A 15,301-nucleotide genomic window follows, 5' to 3' on the forward strand; every position below is an offset into this window, starting at 1 on the left:
TCTCGGTAATATACGACACAAACCTGAGCTGGCAAAATCACATCGATCATGCTAAATCTAGGGCGACACGCGCGGTTGGCATGATAAGCAAACTTGACCGACATCGCTCTGGGCTACGCAGAGACACTTTAATGATGATTTATCGTATGTATGTTCGTCCGATATTGGAATTTGGATGCGTGCTATTCTCTGGTGGGCCAGCGTACAAAATTAACCCCCTGGTTCTTCTAGAGCGGGAGGCAATTCGGAATTGTCTCGCTTTGCCAAAATTTGTAGCCAACAATGTTTTATATCAAGAAGCACGACTGCATACACTTCCCTGCAGATTCCGCATTCTAACGGTAAAAACATATTTAAACATTTATGCATCTTCTTTGAGAAGATCACAACTTGTATTTATTAGGGAAATGAGGGCATTTTTCGAAGAGCATTGGTCCCGCCTACTTCGACCTCAAGTTTTGTTTGTACAAGCTGAGCTCGATCCATTAAATGTTAATATACGTGAGATCGCTTGCTCAGACAAACCCTTACCTAATATAATGATTGAATTTGACGATATATTTCCATCGAATGCCAAACTCCTGCCCACTACATACTTAAACGGCATGTTACAAGATCATTTAACGCAACTAGGAATAGATCACGTGATCGCGACTGACGCGTCAATGAATGAAGAGAAAGCGGGTGTGGGTATTTTCTCCGAATCACTATCCTGGTCTTATGCAGTACGCCTTCCGGATTTCACACCCATATTTTTGGCTGAACTAGCAGCGATTATCTTAGCTCTGCGGAAACTTCCTTCAAATTACTCAACAGTGGTTATAGTGACTGATTCACTCTCAGTATGTACATCGCTCACTTCATCTGCAGACACTACTGTAACCAATACATTTAAATTGTTAACCCCTCCTAACTTAAGTCTGGTACGATTGGTATGGGTTCCATGCCATCGTGGTATATTCTTAAATGAAATGGCTGACACACTTGCGCGGATATCTCTTGATGGACCATTTATGTCTGTCATGCCTAGTTCGGCTTATGTCACTGCGGCTAGGTTTAGAAAATTTTCCCTATTGCAAGATTCTACAAAACTGAAAATCCAAATGTCGGAATTTAATCATTTGTCCTTTTCGTGGGACAATAAATGGTGCCCCACACGTAAATTAGAGATATCCGTAACAAAATTACGCTGCCGAATCCCACCATTAAATTTTTACCTACACAGGTCCGGTCTGGCACCGTCCCCTCTGTGTCCTACCTGCCAGGAACCCGAAAACATTGACCACTTTCTATTATTTTGTCATCGCTTTAGGAATGAGAGGAAGAAATTCGAATTTTCATTCCGTAAATTGGGTATTTCACTAACTACTGAAAATATCCTCTCCTTCGGGGCTTCTTCATTGGGCTTTAGCCACAGGAACATCTGCGTGGCCCTCTGTGACTATATCTGTGACACAAAAAGACTACCCAGTTAATTTTCAAAATAAATAATTGGATAACTCATTAAATCGCTAATTGGTGTTTCGAAATTATTCTAATACCACCAAAATTTTTGTGCTGTTTTATACAATTACAATGATTTTAATTCTGTCTCTGCCCTGTAAATCTCTTTCCAAATTATCATAAACACTATACTTCACCCTGATTTAGTTTTCCGTCTAGTTTTTTTTTCTCCATCTCCCCCTTCCGTTTAACCTTTAACCGCCGGCTTCTTGGCCAATCCCCCATAGTGGGTAAGCGCCACGGATGAGGATCAAGCAAGCAAGCAATCTCGGTCGGTACTCTGCTGATCAAGGCCGTCGCGACTCACTCTACTTCGCTTATCAATAAACGCCTTTTGCTGGCGTAACAATATTTATAGAACAGCCAAATATAAGGCAGAAAAAAACAAACTAGGCGTTACAAACAAAGATTCGAAGATTACTATACCGTCTATCAAAAACCTTGGAGGACGTTTAAGCTTCGCCTTTAAGATTGGGACGCTATAGCATTCAAAGATCCCTGACTGCTTCTAACGCTTCCCGCCCGATTCCCATTCAACCACGGACTACCCAGTGATCCAGGTAGGTGGGAAAATGGTTAGATAGAAACATTCATAGATACAAACATGGCCCCTGGAATGGGCGTAAAGTACTTTAAGAATACTAACACATCAAATTATGGTACGGCCATGTCTTGCCATAAGGAGAGAATAAGGAGAGAGTCGTGGCTTATCACTACATCCATTCTTTGTCACACAGACTTAAGAAATTAGGAAGTGGTTACAGAGTTAATGTAGTCCTCACGTCGGCCAAGAAGTTGAGGAAGTTATGCTCAGCCGTGCAAAGAAAAAAACTGCTGAAAAGAAAACATTTGCCGTGGTTGAACGCGGTTAGACAAAGTTTGTCGAGCGATAGAACGGTTTTGCTTGCTTTGGGAAAGGATACAGACGCTGCTCGGCGCAGCAGCAGCAGCGAGATAATTGACCTTATTTCTGTGCCTTGCTTTAACGAGAACTAAGCGTCGAAAGCGCATACGAAGCTACCGGTACTCGGCGCACTTTGTAAACATCATAGATCGCTTTGGAGATGAGACCCGCGCGACCCCGCACTTTGTCCACATCGCATATCGCTTTCAAGATATGGGCGCCCATGCGGCATACGCAGCGGCCGCCGGTATTGGCAGGCTAAGTGTCAGCTTGACCTTGGCTGAGCAGTGAAGGTAAGATTTACGGAACCAGCCATTGCCTGGGTTTCTAACTGAAGTAGTAGAGCTAGGGATTGTCTACCCATTATAGGTATACACATAGCTTTGAAAGAATCGTTAACCGATGAAGTCTGAAAGATTACATTTCCTAATCGGACTGTGACCTCGTTTACAAGCTTCCTGAAGGATATTACTTCACAAGGGCCTTGAGCGGCGAACTACTTCATCTATTAGCCATGAAAGTTATGGAGTCTGTAGAAGATGCAGGGTTTAAAGTGGCACGGCTCGTTAGGGATAATCACAGTGACTATTTAAAGTTTTTTGCAATGTTGTTCGGTGGCGGCATCCAGCCTGCTATCACGCGAGTCGAAATAGCTTAGGTGTGTCGTGAACCAACCATGATGTGCCCGTTGTTAACCTGGGCTTTCATATTATGTGTATGCATAACTTCATGTTGTCTCGTTAACTGTACTAATGACAAATTTTTTTCCACCAACCTTCTTGATCCAAGCCGCCAGCTATTCATTTCATTTCACTACTATCACGCTCTGAAAAACATCCTGGAATCACTTCTTAGATGTAACGAGAATATTCACAAAGAATGGCGCATTCATCCTTTCGGACTATTAGAGGTAAGCAAAACATTTTCCTAGCTTCATTTATAGCATCTTTTATTTATCTAATACGGCGTTCTCTGACAAGAATCTCTATGATTTAGAAGAAAAACAAGGTACCTTCAAGCTTGTGAGATGCCCGACAAATAAGCATCTCTGGCCAAGCAATCTTGAAAAAAATGAGCGTTTCCGAAACTGTTGTCAGCTTTTCACCACGGGTAAATCATGTTTTCCAAGTTAGTTTCTATGGACAAGCAATTTTCAGGGCAATATACTTGTACTGATTGCTGTATTTGTGGCTGTGCAATAGTGGGTCTGAATTGCTGGATCTCTCATACTCTCATAATGTAGGTTACAGAGCTCCTTAATGTCACTGTGTTCCTAAACTGATCTATGTTGTGAAATTTCCGCGTCCAGATGCTGTTTTAGACAAAAAAAAAACATTACTGTTTCGAATTCTTCACATACTTCAATGAGCAAAAGTGCTCGTCAGTGTCTCCGCTTTCTGTAGTCCCACGCTCTCGCCCATCTCGAGTAGTTCATTCAGAACCATTATGTGTTTGTGTCCTCAGCTGCAATCTTACAACCGGCATCGTGTTGTCGAGCACACCTTCGCGATGGAGCTATGCGATTCGTGTTTGCATTGGTTCTTAAAGAAAGCAAATAAAACCAAATAATAAAGACACGGCCGATTGTTCAGATGCACAGCAAGCAAAGCAATATATTGACACGTATACATGTTTATCTTTCACCGGTGGCCGCTTTCCACCGGCTAACAAATGTTAAACGTTATCGCTCGGCGCAGGACGTGCCTGTATCGGAAGTTTCTAGAACGTTATCGATGCTTCTTTCCATTGCCTGTTTTCACCGACGCTTATGTTATCTGATTGCATGACTGACGCGAATTGTCTAGAACTTTCTGAAAGACACGCGGGCATCAGGGATTAATCTAGAACCTTCGATGACTCAGGTATAAAAGCCGACGCGTTTTGCCGCTGATCAGATTTTCGATGATCGCCGACTTTGTTCGCCGCTATCGTTGTGCTTTGAGTGTACCTTGCTTTTGTGGGCACAGGTTCACCCAATAAACAACCAGTTTCGTCGTACACAGTTTTACGACTGTTTTTTTCAGCGTCACTACCACGTGACAATATTTATAGAACAGCCAAATATTAGCCACACTTCTACTCTGCCAACAACCGCGCTCGTCACTCGCTCTCCCGCACCGTCTGACTTTCCACCAGTCATCTCCACACGGCTCTGACTTTTATGCGCCGTGCATTCGCCGCTCAGTTTCCGTTGAAGCGATAGACCGCACGTACCTTCGCCCGCGGCGGCGTATGCGCTCGCTGCCAGCGTTTTAACAGTCGTTGTCTCCAGTCATTCAGTGTGATCTATTCATGTTTGTTTGTACGCGCTCACACCACGCTTGTTCATTCAGTTAGTAATAGTCGGGCCACATTTTCCAACGCACGCTACACATGCAATGTTGCCCGGATCGGCAGTGCAGCGCTACAGGTGTGTCCCTTCCCACGCGCTGCCCACGGGAAGCGCTTCTCATCAACACCACCGTTTCACACGCGCCTTCTCGTGGTCATCGAGTCTCTCTTCATGTCGGTCTACTTACGCCGCAGCACACCTGCTTACTTAATCAGCTCATGTTTACTACAATTCATATTGCTACCAAAGCCGCTCACCTTACTTCGTATGACATTGCTGTGTTGCTATCGCATTCATTGCTTCGCCCTTAGGGCGAAACTGCGACATTTTTTCCCCCGCATGGCACCCGCCGCCGCCGCCGTGGATGCACGGAGCTGAGCGCCATCTGTATGGTTGCAAGGAGCCGAGCGGGGCGTGCCGCTCGACAGGCCTCAGACGGCAGCTGGTAAAGGGGTTTGTGTTTGTGTTTCCGTGTTATAGAATTATGTTTTCTCGTATATTTAAATTGCAATTCGACGCTATCATGTGTGTAGGTTCTGTGCAAATCGTACTTTACGAATTTTCTGACGCACTTCACTTTGAGAAATTCAATTAGTTCAGTAAAGCCTATGCGCACGCGGAGGGCCTGCGTGGTTCTGGGTAATTTATCTGTAACGGACAACACTGCCGAAGCCGAAACCGGATTTTCTACGACATGAGGCCGCTAACGCTATTCTTTTAGAAGGATTACTAACGCATGGATTTCCCACCCAATCTTGTACTATTGAAAATAACTTGTACTATGACTCATGTATAAAACGGAAACAGTGGGCCGTGTGGCTTTTGGTAGATGTACCGTTTAACTATATTGCCACTATAAACTGCGGCACATGGGCAGTCAGCTTACGGTGTGACATTTCTTCTAGGTATATATCTGTGAGATTTGCCCGAGGTGCAGGTCTACGCACGTACAGCCCGCCCCTTTGTAGGGCCCTTCCTTGTGTTCATGTTGGTTTGGTTGGTTAAAGAAATATCCCTAGGCCAGCTATGCCTGTAGTTTCCATGCCGTTAATTTGCCACTTGGCTGCTTGCTTCATCAGCTACTGTTTATTTTCCCAACACTTTGTGAACTGCCCTGCGGAGCGTTGCAATACGAAAGAGATTTCCAACAACGCTCTTCGTTTGATGACTGTGGAAATTGGAATTTTATTGCTGTTAGAGATTTAGCATAGCGCTATACAGTTTGTTTAACTTGGGCCAAACTTTAAAAATATTTGCAATGCTACGTAGCTGGACAGAACCAAGCTAACATTGTTTGCCGTTGCGTGGAGATACTCAGATTATTTCTGTCATTCCGCCTAATTAGATAATTAGTCTTGATTAATTATTAAACTTCCTCCCACCCCCAATTTTGAATTGTTTTTCGATTTTGATTACAATTTCGATCCGGTTTCTGCATCTTAAGAGACGCAATGCCAAGGAGATTCGTGCCGAACTGGTTGCGATATGTAGTTACCAACACTGTACACCGTCCAGCTCGGCATCAATCTCTTTGGAATTTTGGCCCTTGAAATGCAGAAAGCCCGGATCATTCCTCGTTCCTCAATAAACTTTCTGAATGGACACTGCTGTGTTCGGTTTGCGGTGCATTGCAGTACTACATTGGACATAGAAGTTTTATTCTGTTACCACTAGAAAGACTTGCACTCATGCTGACGCCTAATGTGTACAGCTGTTTCAAATTTATGGGACCGATAATACCAAGTTCTTGAACGCCCTTCGTATATCAGGCATATACTCTGAAAAGGCACATTTCGCGTTTAATTTGTTCACAAGTGACACCAAAATTTACTCCCAGTCCCGGTGCAGTTGCAAAGTCTCTGAGCTGAGTGATTCAAGCGATCATGTCTGCTACTGAAAACACTGTGCACCAATAATCAATGGACGAAATGCTTGCGGTTGCATCAGCAACGTTTTTTCCTCTGTTCCCCGCAATACATTCTCACGACATCACTGCATTTGATCATGGTGACGCTAGACAATCAATGACCAACGCGTTCCGGCTGTGGTGTCTCCAGGCTCATTTTGATTCTGAAAACAGATATCAGTATTAAAATTTGAAGCCACCATACATCAAAAGCAACAATCAAAAGATGTACACGGTCCATAACGCTGACATAAATGGATGGATACACATGACTCATGGAAAACATTAAAGTGTGGCTGGTTTTGTCACTGGCAGTGTTATGTGTGCAAATAATTTATTTTATTGCGATAGCAGTTATATGGACACTTCAAGCGGATTTCTTCCGTCGGCGTCACCATCGCCGTGAGGTTTCGTATAAAGTCCAAGGGCGATAAAATCGTCGCCGCGTGCCGTATGTGCGAGTGACTATCACGGAGAGCGAACGCACGGCGGAAAGCAAACGCGACTTCCATCACACGAAAGGTCGGGGGGGGGGTATGGGAGGGAGAGAGGGGAGGGGGGACGACGCTGTGCTGCGGCACCAAATGCGTATCTTGCAACCGGGCGCAAGGGGAACTGGCGACTCAGTCTTGCACGCGAAAGAAGGAAAGCGGAAAGGCAGCGCGGGAGCGAGTGGGGAGGCAGCTTCTACTCTGCCAATAACCGTGCTTGTACTTCGCCCGGCTGCGGCGGTCGCCCGCCCCGTATCTTGAAAGCGATCTCCACACGGCTCTGACCTTGTATTCGCAGTGCATTCGCCGCTCAGTTTCCGTTGAAGCGATAGACAGCACGAACCTTCGCTCGCTTTGGCGGCTGCGCTTGGTGCCAGCGTTTTGACAGTGGTTGTCTGCGGTCATAGAGTGTGATCTATTCATGTCTGCTTGTGCGCGCTGACACCACGCTTGTTAATTCAGTTAGTAAGCGAATGTGTCCAAGTTTATGCAGCCGATAAAACTACTTTCCTTACTCCGAATAGCTCTGTAGTAATTTGCTATCGCAATTGATGCTTCGCCTTTCGGGAGAAACTGCGACATTTTTTTTTAATTTCTGTTCATCTATTGGACTGTTGTGGCCACATCTTTAAGGCAGCTCCTTCATATAAAACCAGAGTTGCATCTTTTTACTCCTCGTCTAACTGGTGCGACTACAGTTTGCTTACCCTCAAAGGAAGTATTCCATACATCTGCTCCACCAACAAAGCATTATTCCAAGCTTGTGGCAAAGCGTCATTTAGTTAACAAGGATACGCTCCCCTTCACTCTGTCCTCCTTATAGTTTGCTAATTCAAAGCAAAAATAACTTATTCACATATATCTGCTATTATAGCCGCAAAAATCTTGGTATTTTTTATGTTTATGTTGTCGATAACTCATACATGCCGCTGGAATCACATTGGGACGACACGAAAGAAGAATGGGAACCGAGGGGCTCGATTTTATTAGTCATAACCACATAAAGCCAACAGACAACGAAGCCAAGGAAAGCATCGGGGAAATTAAGTGTAGTTGAAATTGGAATGTAGAAAATAATGAAGAAAAGGGAAATGAAAGTGGACGAAAAGATAACTTGTCGCCGGCGGGAGTCGAACCCGCAACCTCCGCATTACGCGTGCGTTGCACTACCAATTGTGCTACAGCGACATCCATCGAGTCGTCCACTAACTTGCGTTAGTTAGTGGACAGGCGCTGTGCGAACTTTCTCGCGTTTGTTGAACGAGCAAGGGGAATTCAAAACAATCACTCACCTTTGATGTAGCTGAGTCAGAGACAATCGTGGTTTCCTTCGAGGCGACAAGAAGCCCATAAAAAGCGAGCAACAGGTGGGAATATGCAAAAGAGGGCACAGCGAGGCACGCAAAAGGCACAGAAAACGCAGGAAACTGAAGCAAACCGTACGTATACGCCGCACGCATGAACTCAGCAGGGTTTCTGTTGGGCAGGCTTTAAAAGGAGCCAGAGCTCCAGCTAAAAGTAGCCAAAAGTAGCCATGCCCTTTATTCTTAGCGCCAAATTTGTAGCCAAATGCAACACGTGATATTATGAATTGAGTTTTTTATTAATAAACAATAAATAATATTCTCAATCAGCACAAAATTCTTTTCCCTTTAGCTTAGTCTTGAAGCCCAGGCACATTGTAAATAAATAAATTTATTAATGAACGTGAAGTCCGCGTGCACATTGAATATCTGGAATGTGTTGAATTCTTTCCAGAGTAATTTTGGCACACTCTATCGAACAACTCATCCGGAACGATAAACTTAGACGCAGTTTTTTCTTCAAGTCGTAGGCCAAACTTAATTCGCAGAATGGCCTTGAGCAAGTCCGGCTTCATTTCGCTGTGGATATCAGTTTTGGTTAAGCTTATAGAAGAGAAAACGCTCTCGGCATCATCATTATAAACCGCCAGTATCAAAATTTTCAGTGCCCCTAGCGTCAAGTGTGGAAAGAAGTATTCACCAGAACTGCCCTCGAACGATGCCGCTGCGTGCCACAATGTCAAATATGATGTGTGATCGAGTGCACCAAAAAAATGCGGCGACAGCTTCAGTACATTTTCACCACTTTTCGCGCTTCGCGTCACGCGGATTGACGGCATGCACCCTCCGAAGTGCAGAGGAAGCAATTAAGCACGTTGAAGCCGCTGCTGGAGTTCTATTACAATTTGCTGCAAGAACGGGAAGAAGCGCTCTCTCACGGCCCCCAGGTCTTCAATAGGGACTAGTGAAATCTCCTCTCTGAAGACGTCACCTAGGTCCGCTACCTCTGGTTGCAGGAGCATAGACTTCATCATCACCAAGTCTAGCTATAACAAGCTCGCTGTTGTGTTGTGCCTCAAAACCGATGGGTGAAAAATTTGTCTCAGAACTTCCAAATGCAAGTTTTCAAGCTCTTGAATGACAAGCAATGGGCCGACTGTGCTTGTCTGGAACACTGTGTTCACTTGTCTGACGCTATGTAGGACTGAGGCAAGAAACACAAAGTAAGCATGATTTCTTCTGTCCCCATACATCTCTCGCAAAATATGCACGTTGTAGCTACGTTCTTCTGCTTTCTCAAAAAACTGTTTCGGGACCCGATACTCCTCCAAGATTATTTCAGTACAGTCTGCAATAGCAAGCCATTGTGTCTGCGAAAGCGACAAAAGCTTTGTTTGCAGCTCCGCACTTTCATCGTCCACTGACAGGCTGGTATAAAGTCTCTTATAGGCCTCTTATAAGCACCTTGCCGGTAGCTGCTGTGCGCAAAGTAGCTGTACGTTTCTCTCACTAAGTGCTCGACAGCAGAGGGAATCGCCTTCATCAACTTAGGCGCCAGAAGGTCCAGGCTGTGGCAAGCGCATTTTACCAGGATCAATTCTTTATTGTCCTCACGAAGACGACTGAAGAGAGAATTGTGCTGCCGCTCATGGCATTTTCAACATCGGTAGAGTCCGAGACAGCTCTTGACTGACTGGCCGTGTTTGTGCAAAGTCTTCGATACGGTGTCGTAAAGTGTTTGCGCCATTCCGGAAGACAGCTCTACGAGATCAAGCAAGGTGGTTGCAATCTTGTTTTCTGCTGAATTCAGAAACCGCACTACAATGTACAGTTGCTGTGTCGTTGAGCTGGAGCCTTTCAGTTGTTTGTCCATGTTCTCCGTGAAGTATGAGAGAAGGACGTTTGTAATAATAGCTGTTCACTTTGTTGTGTGCAGATCGAAATCCTTGAATTCGGTATGAAGTAACTCACCAAGCTCATCTACATCATTTATGGACGTGTGCACGGCACTGTACACTGCAATCCTTAACTATCGGTGAGCCTTCTTATAGTTTGTTTGACTAGAAGATGCTAGAACCTGCGGCAGTTATCTTTGCCAGCTTGGGGATTACTGCGGACTCGCCAGGCTTGTTTTCGGTGTGCTTGAGCAGATCACTATAGTGGGGTCGGATGTTGAAATTGCAGTATTTGCAGTGAACTGTCGTTCCGTTGTCACGAGATGAAAGCCAACCTGTAACACGTGATAATAAAAGTACCTATGAGGTGCAGTGCGACACGCAAATAAACGCGTATGCATAGTTTTTGTTCAGCGTACCGCTCAGTTTATTGTCCTGTCGTCATTCTTCTCGCAACGTGCGCTTCGCATCTGCGTGCTTTTCCATGGCAGATGGCAGTTTCGGCAGGCTGGAGGTGCAAATCAGAAGCTCTGTCGCTTTCAGCAGAACAAGTGTTTTCGCGCTGGTATTGTGCATCTCGTGCCCTAGCGATACGTAACGTTGCACTGTCCACATGGCTGCGCCTTTGCGCATGACTTTGGGCGTGCGATGCTAATTGGAGGATGTACTTTAGATGTGCGTTGTGCTCACCAGATGGCGCGCAGCGTCAGCACCATGTAAACCAGCGTGTTGCAGTGTGAGCTTACCAGCCAAGCTTAGGTTGCCTGCATGCGGTTGACTTCACGCCGTGTTTGCAGTCGCGCCGCTCGTACGGGGCCTCTATACACGCCAGCCCACTTGCGTACGTGGCAGAGGATACGCGCGCGCATAGGCCACAACGACAGCAAAGCTTGAAAACAATGGGTAGACTTTATGTTTCTTGCTATTATATGTGCTGTAATGAAGAAGAGGAGCCTGCGCATCAGCAGCCTCGCAACCGGCATGAGCTCGTGGTTGCTGTCCTTGGCCGAACGTTTCTGACTGCTCTCCCCGTTCGCCTGCGTCCGCTGCTAATAAACCTCTAAGCAAATGGTGGAGGTTCTGGGTTTCGACCACCCTGGAACTTCGGAATCGCAGTCTACCCCCCATCATGCCCGACGATGCCAGCGGCACGCCCCCAACTCCTCCACCGGCGCCACCAATCCTGGTGTGTGCCGGTGACTTGCGTCAGCGAGATCCCCCTATCTTCTCCAGCCCCGATGACAAAGACGTTGAAGATTGGATCTCCTCATACGAGCGAGTGAGTGCCCATAACCAGTGGGACGATGTTAGCAAGTTGAGAAACGTGGCATTCTATTTTTCGGAAATCGAGAATGTCTGGTTTCTAAACCATGAAGCTGACCTCAGTACGTAGTTGGTCTTGAATACCAGCTTTACCAAATTTTCGGTCGGCCAGCACTACGAAAGCTTCCTGAAGCACAACGTTTTCGTACACGATCCCAAGAGATAGAAGGGAATTTCACGAGCTATAATGAGGTCATTGTTGACATTTGCAAATGGGTGAACGCGTCGATGTCCGAGGAGGAGAGAACTTGGCGCTCAGCGGAAGAGACACGATAGGGACGTCGCTGTATGGCTTGGTCGGTATCAGCCCACTTTGCTACGGCCCTCGCTTGCAAAATCGGCCATCAGCATGACAGATTGACGACGACTGTATGAGGACGACGCAATAAAGGCGCAGTGTCATGACGACATCGAGACGGCGATTCTGGAGCGATGCTGATGGTATAACAACGATGCAGGAGTAGAATTGGATGACGACGAGCGCCGATGATGACATGACGATGACGGTATGACGATAACCAGATGACGAAGCTGGAATGAAGACGTTGGCATGACCACGACGGCATGAAGGCGACAGTATGACAAGAGGTGCATGGCAGCAACTGTCTGACGATGACGCAATGAAGACGATGCCATCACAACGGCGGCGTAATCGTGATTGAATGACGACAGCATACTTACGCTAGAATGACGAAAAAAGATTGACTTTGATGAAACGACGAAGCCCGTATGACGATGACGGCGCAGCAACAACGGGATCACGATGACTGTGTGACGTCAATGGAGTAAAAACTACGGCACGACGATGACCGTAAGCCGACGACGCAGTGACAACAATACCATGACAATGGTATGAGTACACTAGGATGAAGATAACATTATGATGATTACAGCGTGACGACAGCTGTGTCACGAAAGCTGCATGATGACGATGGCGTGAGTCTGATGAAAAAGCTAGAGGGACGACTATGGAACGACCATGACGGCCTCATGACGACGGTATGACAACGAGTGACGTCGATGGAACAACGAAACCATTATGATTGACGACAGCATGACGACAAAGGGATGGCGTTTCTTATGAGATGAATATCGTATAACAATGACAGCGAGACGACGATGCAATGACGACAACCGTATGACGATGCTAGAGTGACAGTGACGAAACGGCCACAATGGCACGACGATGATGGTATGATGACGACGAAATGACGGGGATGGCATGACAACGGTATGAGGTCACTGCGATCACGACCCGTGTATGACGTAATAGTGTGACGATGACTGCTTTATGACTGTATGACGGCAATGGCTTGATTGCGATAGCATGATGATACTTAGATGACCAAGCTGGACTAACGACGATGCAATGACAACGACGGCATCCGGACACGATCAATACCTAGTGGCCCGAGTTATCAGACAACTTGGGCTATTAGGTTGGCGTAGAAAATGTGACAACCGCGGCATGACGAAAGTCAAATCACGAACCTCGAATGACGTCAATAAAACGACTATGACTGCACCACTACCGCGAGCACGTACCTAGTGACGCAAGCTGGTAGACAACTTTGGGCCACTGGGCCGGCGTAAGAGGACACCTAGATAGATAGATAGATAGATAGATAGATAGATAGATAGATAGATAGATAGATAGATAGATAGATAGATAGATAGATAGATAGATAGATAGATAGATAGATAGATAGATAGATAGATAGATAGATAGATAGATAGATAGATAGATAGATAGATACTGTGAAAGTGTCAAATGTACGCCTGAAGTAAGCAAAGAATGCTAATTCCATAAAAAGTCAAATGTGCAAACGTTCCATCGTATATGCCCTTCTGCAAACTCTTAGCAATCAAAATAAATTGCTAAAATACCAGTGACCTAAATATTTTTTATTACATACGGCTAGAATCCCCCATTTTAGCAGTCACCATCTAGGGAGGTAGGTAAAGGGGATGGAGTTTTAGGGTGCAGTAAAATCACATCAGTTTAGCTGCGCTTCTTGATGATACTCCGTGATGGAATTTTAACATGAGCTTTCTGTACTGTGGCTTTCCACTCAACATTATTCACTGCTAAAAATTTGCCGATTCTATCAATGCGGCATGATTACTGACGCTTTGTTCTGGATACCTTGCAACCACAGCACAATCCCACACGACGTGAAAAGTGTAGAGTCGTGCTTTGCTCCTGCTTGCTAAAGAACATTGCATACCAGTTTGTGACGAAGCTGCATTGGATCTTTTTCTTTTGCAGAAATGTAGCTTCGACAAAGTAGGTGCCTTGAGAGTTCTCACACTGCGGAGCAGTTTGGCCGCTCATTCGCGTTCTTCAGAAATAGGACATCACTTTCAGGGAGCAGGCTCTTCAGCGCGGAGTTACGTTGTTCTTTCGCCTCTATGCTGCGCTCTTCATGATGGTACTTTCTTCATGTGCAGCTGTGGCTGACAAGTGGATGGCCTGTATACTTTCACAGTTCTCACTCACAGAACATTGTGAAATCGGGTAGACTATAGCTTCTTTATTAAACTGCATTGAGGACCAAGTAGCGGGCTGTGTCGATAACTGTGCAGAGCTGTGTATCGTTTAGCAAAGTCATATCGTCTTTCATTTTTCAGTCTGATTCGGTTTACTTTTTTTACTTTTACATAGATTGGTAATCATGGTATCATAAGGTGGCCGTCGTCATCACCTTGTAATGGTAGGCATCTATATACATGCATGTCACCGCCAACATGCCTCAGTCATTGTCGCAATCAACTGCATGTCGTCGTCTTCTTGCCATTGTTGAGTTTTTTTGTCTTAGTCGCCCTGCCACCATCGTCATGTCACCATTGTCATTACTCTTGTAACAATGCTTTACTGCCGTCATCATCGTTTTTAAAGCGAAGCACCTTAGGGCCGAGCCTTGTCCCTCGTCGTCCGTTGTCCGTAGCTCTGGTTTGCATGGAGACCGCTAGGGGCGCTGCTGTGCACAAGGGCGTTCGTTCCCGACGCGCGCTCTCTTTCTCTCTTCAGCCATGGATGACAACGGTCACTTCTGATAACGGCGCGCCCACTATGGATGAAAAGGCGAGAGTGGCGGCTCAACTGCAGGCGGAGTCGAGGGCTCGCAAAGCTGCTGCAGCTCGGCGACGCAGACAACAAGCGGACCAAGGGTCTTTGGCGTGGGAAGCTGCAGAAAAACGGTAACGCCGTCAAGCGGACCTGGAGCTGAGGGCTTGCGAAGCTGCAGCAGCAAGGCAACGCCGGCATGTGGACCCGGAGCTGAGGGCTCGCCGGCAAGTGGACCCGGAGCTGAGGGCTCGCGAAGCTCGAACTTGAACCGAGCATCGGCGCCACCAACCTCAGGTAGAGAACGCTTCCGGCGTTTTGCCGCAGCTTCCCGCGCTCTCACGTGTACGGGGGATTCACGGTTACCCGAATGATCCCCCGGTGCTTCGCCCACATCATCATTCATTTCGGGGATATGCGGTGATTTTTGCTTTTAAAGCGAAGCTTTCTTGGCCTCTCCTCCCCACTTTCCGGGTGCTTCTGTGGTCTTGTTGCCCGCTGGTTTTCTTGCAACACCACCAGATTGGATTCGCCTCCGCGCATCCCTAGAGTTACTGCATATGCTCCACTAGGGAG

At 46.2% G+C, this 15,301-nt stretch overlaps 1 non-coding gene across 1 annotated transcript; it reads right to left on the reverse strand.

Annotated features, from left to right (window-relative positions):
- Nucleotides 1-8,251: 8,251 nt before the first annotated feature.
- Nucleotides 8,252-8,324, reverse strand: Trnat-cgu (transfer RNA threonine (anticodon CGU)). The gene has a single exon. It is a non-coding gene; the product is annotated as a tRNA-Thr (tRNA).
- Between the last annotated feature and the right edge of the window lie 6,977 nt (nt 8,325-15,301).

Source organism: Dermacentor silvarum, chromosome 6 (genome assembly GCF_013339745.2).
Source record: "Dermacentor silvarum isolate Dsil-2018 chromosome 6, BIME_Dsil_1.4, whole genome shotgun sequence".
NCBI lineage: Eukaryota > Metazoa > Arthropoda > Arachnida > Ixodida > Ixodidae > Dermacentor > Dermacentor silvarum.